We start from the raw sequence: 10281 nt of genomic DNA on the forward strand, positions 1-10281 counted from the left end.
TCCTGTTTCCCTCCTGAGATGTTTACTAAATATCCTTGACATGTTTCTTTTCTCAACATCTTCTCAACTTGTAAAGCCGATACTAGTCGAATAAGGGGTTTCGTCTTCATTCGAAGGAACGAAAGTGGTTCATCTCCTAGTTGCTGAAATGATACTTCCATTTCCTTACATCATATGGTGGCGTAATTACAACCTAACCAATCCATGCCTAGTATTACATCAAAATCCTTCATTTCTATCATGTATAGGTTCGCTTCTATACTTACTGATTTGGCTATTCTATCAGTACTCAAAGGGTTGCCTGAAGGAATGCTAACCTCTAATGTACCTTCCGACTTATCACAGGTAATACTAGATTTAGCCATAAAAGTTGTCGATACAAAGGAGTGCGTGGCTCCTGAATCAAACAATACATAAGCAGGCGTATTGGCTATCAATAAAGTACATGCTATGACGTTGAAGTTTTCCTCTGCATCTTTCTGAGTCATTGCAAAAACTCGTGCTTTCCCTTTCTGTTCTGGTCATTGTTATCATCCTTCTTCGGGGTAAATGTAGGGCAATCATTAAAAATATGCCCTGGCTTGCCACATCTGAAACATACATTCTTCCCTTGCAAACACACGCCACGATGCGCCTTTCCACACTTAGGACATGGCTCTATAACTGGCACAATACTCTTGTTGGTATTGGCTCCGCCATTAGCTTTCTTGTTCCGCCACTTGCCCTTTCCCTTGTCCTGGCCATTCCATTTCCTTTTACCCATACTGTCATTATCCGGTTGATTGAACAGTTGACTATATTGCACTATATTGCTCGGCGTTAGTCTTCTGGTACCAGATAGCATGAGCTCTTTCCAGCATTTCACGGTATGAGGTGAAACGATGGGACATAAGTATCATGCTTATATCCGGGTTCAACCCTTATTCAAACCTCCTGACTTTCTTGTCCTCCGTATCCACCAGATGTAGAGCATACCTTGAAAGTTGGTCAAACTTCCTTTCATACTCAATCAGGGACATAGTCCTTTGCTTGAGTTGGAGAAATTCACTTTCTTTGTGATCCCTCAAAGACTGTGGGAAGTATTTGTCCATTACTCTCTCTTTAAATTTCTCCCAAGTCAATTTCGCTTGTTGCTCTAGGGTCCTCGTCCTTGACATCGAGTCCCACCAATGGCTTGCATCACCGGAGAACATAAACTCAGCACACTGGACCTTCTGGGTGTCCGTGCACCTTATTAATTGGAATTTTCTCTTCAACTTGCGAAGCCACTTCTCGGCTACAAGTGGATCAGCTGCTCCATTGAAGGTAGGGGGCTTGTGTCTTCTAAATTGCTCGACCACTGAAGTATGGGTTGGAGGAGCATTAGGAGCTAGTGGTAGGGGTTGCGCCTGGTTCGGGTTTTGCCTGCCAAGGTCTTGGACCGCTTGGAGGAGATCTCTTATCAAGTTGGTTTGGTTTGCGTGGGCCGTTTTCCTTTAGACAAAACGTATGGTTCTTATTAGTTTCATACTTCGAATTATAACAAAGAAGATAAAGTTTTATTTCTTGATATAAAGGAAGTTGTTACAATGATTTAAATCTAATCCCTATAAGTTCTACGGATCTTCTTTGGTGGAGCCTCATCTCCAGAGGAGTCTTCCGCCTCAGGTCCGGATTCTATGTCCATCTCAACCTGTGGCTCGGGCTCAAGATCATTCCCTTCTTCAGGCTCTTCTTCTTCATTAAGTTCAATTACTATCTCCGGTTGAGGTTCTAAGTTTTCCCTCCATAGGTCTAGGAGTAATTGGCAATACACTTCAAACTCAAATATATTTGGGTGCTCCTCTAGCAGATGCCTAACCGTGACTCCCATATCTCCCCATTGAGGTGCAAGGGAGTGTATGAGGTTATTTATAGCCTCAATACGCGTTATCTCCATTCCAGCGTTCACCGTTGTCACGCATCTCTCATAGACATCATGTATATGTTCGTCAAGTGGACGGAGCAGATCAGTCACGTAATTCTCATAGGACTGAATGACGATTCTACGGTTCAATGCTCCTCTATATGCCCTAGCCGTTCTATGAACCATATCTGTTGCATTTTCGCATATCATACACTTTTTTTTTTACTTTTGAAAAAATGGCTACTGTTACATAACATTCTACCAATAAATTCTAACCCAATGCGTACCTTTTGAAAAAAAAACACATCTTTCAAATCATCTCTAACTGGCATAGTATATCTTTGAAAATAAGCATAAGTTGTACCATAGCATCGTAAAGCATCATAATGTAGTCTTTTCATGAAAACATTAACTTTGAACATACCCGGGCCGTAGGATGAGATTGATGGATGGATGCAAGATGCCATGGAGTATCTTAGACTTTTTCATTTTCCCCGACCCCTTGTGGATTGGAATGCTACTTACTTTACTTAACTAACCGGTGATTTAGTCATAAGAGAATATGTTTTAGCGAAAGCTTAATTTTTACAATGATAATTTTAACAACAATCTTTCGAATACTTTAAATAAAATATTGATTAAAAAAATAACGGACCTAATTTATTTGAAGAAAACATAACTTGTTCTCGCGTTCAGCGTTATTCAAATACTTTAAAGAAATAACATTGAAAACGTTCACAAAAATAAATCTAAATGACTTGTTCACCGGGTTTTCCACGGGCTCGTTGCACCACTCTCCATCTTTTCCATCATCCAGACCCAAGGTAGAATCATATCAATTTGTAGAGAAGAGGTTAAACCCGTAAGTTAAAAAAACTCAATAGATATCATTGGTGAATTCGTGATCAAACTATACATTTCAAAGCTGTAACTTTAGAAACCTTTTCATAGTAGGATTTTCGATAGAATCCCAAACACGTAGAGTCATGACTTAACACGACGCCTTAACCGAAAGTACATGCCGTACCCAAAGATACCATTAGACATGGATGTGTATGTCATACCGGAGGTACCATTAGACATACAAACATTAATATAAATCTTCATTTGTTAGAAACTTATAACTTAACAGAATTAACACTTTGCGCCTCTACCTACCTTAATTGATGCTTTGAACCTTGTTTAAAAATGCACTCCTTTGATGTTTCCAAAAAAACACTCCGTTGAGAATTGATGTTTGAAAAACACTTCTTGATAGCACCAAAATTTTTAGGAAAAACTAATTTTCCTCCCTCTCCTTTCTCTTTTTTCTAGACTTGAAAACTCTCTCTTTTATGCTTAGAAACTTTTGTCTTGGTGTGAAAAATGTGTATGCATTAGGGCCTATTTATAAGTGAAAATCTCACAACTTAAGGGCAAGTGAATGGCCTAATACTCATTAATACGGGTGCCATTTAAGTGGGAGTTATAGGTTTAAGAAGGTGCTAGAAAATCGTGTAGAAATTTGACTTTTCATATTCCGCGTACTTCGGTTGATACTGTACAGTCTTTAGTATTTCTATCATAACTTCTTCTCCCGATATCAGTTGAGGTAATTCAAAGTACGTTGGAAAGCTAACTCAAAGGAAAGTTTTAATATAAGCAGTAGGGATCCGCAGATCTTCCAGACGTAGAGCACGCAGGGCTTTGAACCCAAATACATTACCTACAATGGAAGTAAATATGTCAGTAACAGAACCTTCTTCAAAAAGGTCTAAAGGGTAAGCTACAACTTTTCTTTAGATATCATTTTCCAAATCGAATGTTTTCTATGTCGTAAATGGGTCTCAAATGAGGCTAAAAATTTGAAGTATACTTTAGCCATCCAATATTCATGTCTTAGTGCCACTAAGGTGTTTACAATTATTTGGGGTTCTACAACCCTCAAGTTGGGTTTCGGGATTGAATTAAGCTCCTTGTACATATGATTTTTGTGGCAACCTGCATTGGTTGTTCAACATTGAATTAAATCTTGATAGCTAGCAATCTGTCTAGAAAATTGACGACTACCCCTGTACATGTAGCAGGATTGATCAGGATTTACGAATGTCATTTTGCAGGTGGATCTCATAGGGGGATACTATGATGCAGGGGACAATGTGAAATTCGGGCTACCGATGGCATTCACAATTACAATGATGTCTAGGAGCACAATTGAGTATGGAAAACAAATGGGTGCTATTGGAGAATTTAGCAATGCATTGGATGCTATTAAATGGGGCACTGATTATCCGATGAAAGCCCACCCGGAGCCTAATGTTCTTTATGGAGAGCTTGGAGATAGAAACACAGACCACTACTGTTGGCAAAGGCCAGAGGACATGAGCACCTCTCGGGCCGCCTATGAAATCGACCCGACAAATCCAGGATCCGATCTCGCCGGTGAAACTGCTGCCGCCATGGCGGCTGCATACATAGTTTTTCGCCACTATGTCCCGTCATATGCTAATGAGCTACTCAAACATGCTTACCAGGTTGGTTAATTAAACCCGCCCTTCGACTGATTAATATTCAAAAACTTTCTTTCTTTTTTTCTGCCGAGTCTTGTACTTAAATTGATTTTTCAACTAATAGCTATAAAATGAATTTTGCTATTTGTACCGGGCGTGTCACACGCCCCTCACAAGAAGGGGGCTCACGCCGAACAAAAACAATGCGCGGCTCCCCTGCTATGAGGGGTGTGTGTGTAACCAACGCCCAGGTACATGCAGCAGTGCCTGCTGTAAAATTCACTTGGGTTTTAGTGTGTTCCATGATTGGCGTGGCGCATGCTAGCAACCGGTTTCGGACGCGTATGTTAGCAAAATAATCGCAGTTAATTGAACTTATTACTAGGCAATTACTATCATTTATCTTTTTGTCAGGCAGGTTATTGTCGATGAAGAATAGCCCCAACATTTATTAAAAACGTTTATAATTAATCAATTATATTACAATATATATATGCTTGGTCAATAGTGGGATAATTATATCTCAAGTGAAGAAAAGAATATTATCTTTTCTGCTGTCAAACGTGATGAAAATAATAGTATTATTTACAATGATAATGGAGAATCCATTAATGATAGTTACTCTGTTCTTGGATTAACTATTATCAAACATTTCATTGGTACTCCAGAAAATCTCATGCAACTTCAAAATGACATTCTTATGAATTTAAGATGTCCAAAACTTCAAGATTTTCGATGGTACAAAGATATGTTTTTATCTCGTATCATGCAAAGAACTGATTGTCAACAATCTTTTTGGAAAGAAAAATTCATTTCTGGACTTCCAAAACTCTTCGCAGAAAAAGTGAAGAATTCAATTCTCAAAGAATATGATGATCTTCAAATGCTTACTTATGGTGAAATTATTAATTTCATTAATAAAGAAACCCTCAATTTATGTAATAATTTAAAACTCAAAGTTAAATTGAAAACAGAAAAATCTCAAACTCGAAATGAGTTAGGATCGTTTTGTGAGCAATATGAATTTGAGAAAATCTTACCTCCTTCTTCAAAATCGAAAAAACTTTTTCAAAAGAAAAAATTTTCAAAGAAAAAATACTTTCCTGAAGAAAATTCTTACAAAAAGAAATTTTCAAAAAGAAAATTTTCAAAAAATGATTTCAAAAAGAATTCAAAAATCACCTGTTGGAAATGCAATAAGACTGGTCGTTATTCTAATAGATGTCCTCTCAAAGTCAAAATTAGTACTCTTCAAGTTAATGAAGATACTAAAGTTCAGCTTCTGAATCTTATTCAATCTAGTTCTGACAATGAGTCTAACTCTGAATTAGAACAAGTTTTTCTTAATCAAGAAGATTCTGATTATGAATCTACTCAAAATTCTGATTCTAGTAATTCTTCAAATGACAAAGAAATTTGTGGTTGTAAAACTATAAATGTCTTAACAGGAGAAGAAATTATTCAAAATGTTATTGACAGGATTGATAATCCTAAACTCAAAAATAAGTTTTCATCTTTACTTTCCTCATCCACATCAAAAGAAAATTTTGATGATATCAATATTACGAATATTCTTCGTCGTGCTCAAAAAGAACTTTCAAAAAGTTCTAAACCATCAATTCCTGATCTTCAAGGAGAAGTAAAGGAAATGAAATCTCAAATTTCAAAACTCGAAAAACAAGTTCAAGATGTTCGTATGGAAGTTGTTTGCCTCAAAGCAAAAGACTTGACCAACGAATATTACTCTCAAAATAAAGGAAAATCCAAAGTTTCCTCCAAAATCTCTTCTCATCATTCTGAATCATCCTCATCTGAATTTTCATCTACTTCAAGATTTCCTCAAACTGAAGAAGAAAAGATTAATGTTATTAATCGAATTCAACTTCAGAAATGGTACTGCAATATGACTATTGTAGTTAACAAAGAATTCAAATTCACTACTCGTGTTCTGATTGATTCAGGCGCTGATCAAAATTGTATCAAAGAATGACTTATCCCTACAAAATATTTTGAAAAAACTACTGAACGCTTTTATGGTGCTAGTGGTAAAAAATTGAACATTAATTACAAAATTTCAAAAGCTCATGTCTGTAATTCAAATAATTGCTTCAAAAATATTTTTTATCTGGTGAAAGACCTGGATCAAGAAGTTATTCTTGGTACCCCTTTCATTGTTCAAATTTATCATTTTAAAGCTGATTATAAAGGATTAACTACAAAAATTTTTGGAAAGAAAATTCACTTTGAATTTTCAAATCCTCCTTTTTATAAAGATGTTAATTCTTTAAAAGAAGCTGCGATTTCAAAAATTATTCAGAATATTAATTTAAAAAGAAATCATATTCAATTTCTCAAGGAAGAAATTCTATTTCGAAAACCTGAGAAAAGATTAGAAGAAGATTTTTCTATCAAAAACCAAATTTCAATTTTACAAAAGAAAATTGAAAAAGAGATTTGTTCAACAATTCCAAATGCTTTTTGAGATAGGAAGAAACACATTGTTTCTCTTCCTTACAATTCTAATTTTCATGAATCAAATATTCCTACAAAACCTCCTTTAAAATCATGGAAAACTCCAGAAGGACCTACTTTTCAATCAACGCATCCTCGTTTGCAAGAAATTGCTTTTCAACATGGAAAGACTGAAATTCTTGCATCTCCACACAAAAAAATTCCAAATTCTAAGGAACGACTCGAAGAATCTCAAGTTGTTGCTAAGGATATCAAAAACATTCAAGCTCAGAACAATTATACAAATATTGTTCTTCAATCTGTTTGTTCTCAGCTCAATCGTATCGAATCAAATTCTGAATCTGAAACTGCTACTGCTCCAAGAAATCCTTTTACAGAATTTCGAGACAGTAAAAGTAAAGATAAGAATATTTCAAAACCATCTTCATCTTCTCCCATTTTCAAAAATGATGATGTAATTCCTACTTTTGGAAAATCTACTCAATCTCTTTCAACTGAAAATGAAGTTCTTTCAGAACTTGTTAATCAGTTAAAAAATTTTCATGTCTCAAAAAATATCAATACAATTGATATTAATGAAATTGAATCTCAATTTGTTGACGAAAATTTCAATCAAATCAATAAACTCAGAAATTCTGATTATCAAAATATTCCAAAATTTTATCCTCGACCTTCATTCCCAGATCAACTTTTCGAAGAAAAGCTACCTGCTCAAAGATCTTATGATGGTAATTCCGGAGTTGAATGGAACTTAGACCGACTTACTGATCTTCAGATCATCAATCTAATAGGACAAATGACCATTTGTTACAAAACCTTTCTGGCAAAAGGTGCTTCAGGAATTCAAACCAACGTTTACCTATTGAACAGTGCCTAAAGTGTAAGATTAAACTAATCTCACTTGTTCACTTATGGCTCTGATACCATATAAGACCCAGGGGAGGAGGAGATGAAATAGAAGAATAGAAGTTAATGAAAATAGATAATTTTATTGAAAATTGAAGAAGATTTAAATATTACAATGAAAATTGAAAAATATTGAGAGAACAAATTGCAACGACATATAAGACCTAGGGGAGGACGAGATGAAATAGAAGAACAGAAGTTAATGAAAATAGATAATTTTATTGAAAATTGAAGAAGATTTAAATATTACAATGAAAATTGAAAAATATTGAGAGAACAAATTACAACGAAAAGTAAACTTCTTCTTGCTGAATTCGCTCTGTCTTGAAATGAAGTCTTGAAGTCTTCTTATAATGAAGTCCGGACTTGAAATTTCTTTCATTTGAGAGAAAGAATCTTGAAAAGAGGAGTGGATGACATCATAATGAAGCGTCTTGAAAAATGACACCAACTTTAGTCAAAAGTTTTCAACTTTCTTTAATAAAGTAAACTTTTCTTTATTAAAGTAAAGTTTGATGTCTAACACAAAGTTGATGTGAATCTTGATAGATATTGCACCACCATTTTTGAATTGGACAAAGATTGAGGAGGATTTCTCTTGATTTGTAGACCCGTGAATTTCTTAATTCGTCAAGAAAACTGGGTCCATGTAGTTATTTTGTAGTTTTCTTTGAAGCTTTCCTTGAAACTTTTTCTTGAACAAGAAACTCTGCATAGTCATCACCTAAATCAACAAGGTCATCACCATTATCAGTTTCTTGAGAAAATTGAGATTCTTCACCTTGTTCGTCTTCTGATTCTTTTGATTTTGAGGATCCTTGTTTAGAAATGTGATCATAAATTTTTAATAATTCTTTAGGATCTTTGCATTTTGATAACATTGCAATGATTCTTTGTTTTTCAGTCAAAAAATCAGCTTGTTCTTCTTGTTCCTTTTTTGAAAATTTAGGTACACCTAAATTTCTTTGTTCTTGAATCCATGATTGAACCGCTTTGGGACAACAGTTTGTTTCTTTAAACTTTGCTCACCATTTGATTTTGAATCTTCTTTTAATTTGTTGACAAGAAAAGTCATCCTTGAAATTTTGATATTGAAAAAAGTCCTAGCAAAAGATCCAGGAAACTTTCATATTGAATGCGAACTGAAACAAAAGATTTTCTTGAAATTTCAAAAAAGGTTTTGCTTCTTTTTTGAAGCATTCATATCCTTGAAGAACGAGACTGGGTAAAATTTGTTCTTCAAGTCCATGATACTGAAACCATGTTTGAAACCAACTCTGAAAATGAGGGTTACAATTTTGATTAAAAATAATGAACCAAGAATGGGTAATAGGTCTAAAAAGAAGAACCTTATACCAAGCATTCTGGTAGTCAAAATAATTGAAAGTTTCTTGACAAGTAAAATCTGTTTTTGAGAGACGAAGTCTCTTTTCTTCCTAAGGATTCTGTCCCCAGTCTTCATGAGACAGAACTCTTGTAATTAAAATTTTTGAAAACATGATTTTTTATTTGTCTCTTGGTTTAGGAGTATGAGATATTATGGCAGAACCAGTCAAAAGAAGAATGGTTTCATAATAACCTCTGGTTTTTTGAATATTTGAGGGCATGAATCAAAAGTTTTGAGGAAGTAAACTATCAAGGCAATCATCAAGACCTTGATATCTATTGAGCCAAGAAGTTTCCATTGTAAGGACAACATCTGAAATACTCTTGGTAAAATATTTGAAAGAATTTGGAGGATTGATTTGAGGAAGTTTGCCAGAGCTTTGAACGGCTTTTTTGAAATTTGAAGGGTTTGAAGACTCAGCCTTTTGCTTGAGTTTATTTTGTTCGGGTTTTTTGACAGAGGTTGAAAGTGTATTTGAGGAAGATGAAGCTTCCTTTTGATCCTTTGAGGGATCTTCAAAAAAAGGAATTGAACTTTTCTTCTTTCTTAAAGTTTTTATTTGAAAAGGATTTTGAGAAGAATTTTCTTCTTCTTCTTCTACTCTCTTAGCCCAACTCATTTTCACTCTTTTGAATAAATTCTCTTGTGAGGAAATCTGCCAAAAAGTTTGATTTTCCTTGAATATATAGAATTTCAAAATCAAAATAGGACAAAATTGCCTGCCACCTTGCAAAGATTTGTTTGGAAACAAGATTTTTTACATCCTTTTGTAAAACATCTTTTGAAACTTTGCAATCGGTTTTTAAAATAAATTTTTTATTGATCAAATCATCTTGAAATTTTGAGATACAGAGAACAATTGAAAGAATATCCTTTTTGATAGTAGAATAGTTCCTTTGAGGACCAGACCAGACTCCACTATGAAATCTGACTAACTATTCTTTTGACGATTCTAGGGGTAATTGTTTTAACACACCACCGAATCCTATGTTTGAGGCATCTGTTTCGACAATAATTGAGGCTGTGGGGTCAAGGATTGACAGACAGGGAATATTTTTGACCAACTTTTTCACCTTTTGAACAGCATGTGTACACTCGTGACTCCATGGGTCAGGATTATTTTGTAATCTTTTGAATAATGG

At 34.8% G+C, this 10281-nt stretch overlaps 1 pseudogene; it reads left to right on the plus strand.

The window, feature by feature from the left end:
• The window catches only part of LOC111390193, a 19269-nt pseudogene that overhangs the window by 4523 nt on the left and 4465 nt on the right, over positions 1-10281 (plus strand).

The sequence above is a fragment of the Olea europaea genome, unplaced genomic scaffold, assembly GCF_002742605.1.
Source record: "Olea europaea var. sylvestris unplaced genomic scaffold, O_europaea_v1 scaffold657, whole genome shotgun sequence".
NCBI classification, from domain to species: Eukaryota; Viridiplantae; Streptophyta; class Magnoliopsida; order Lamiales; family Oleaceae; genus Olea; species Olea europaea.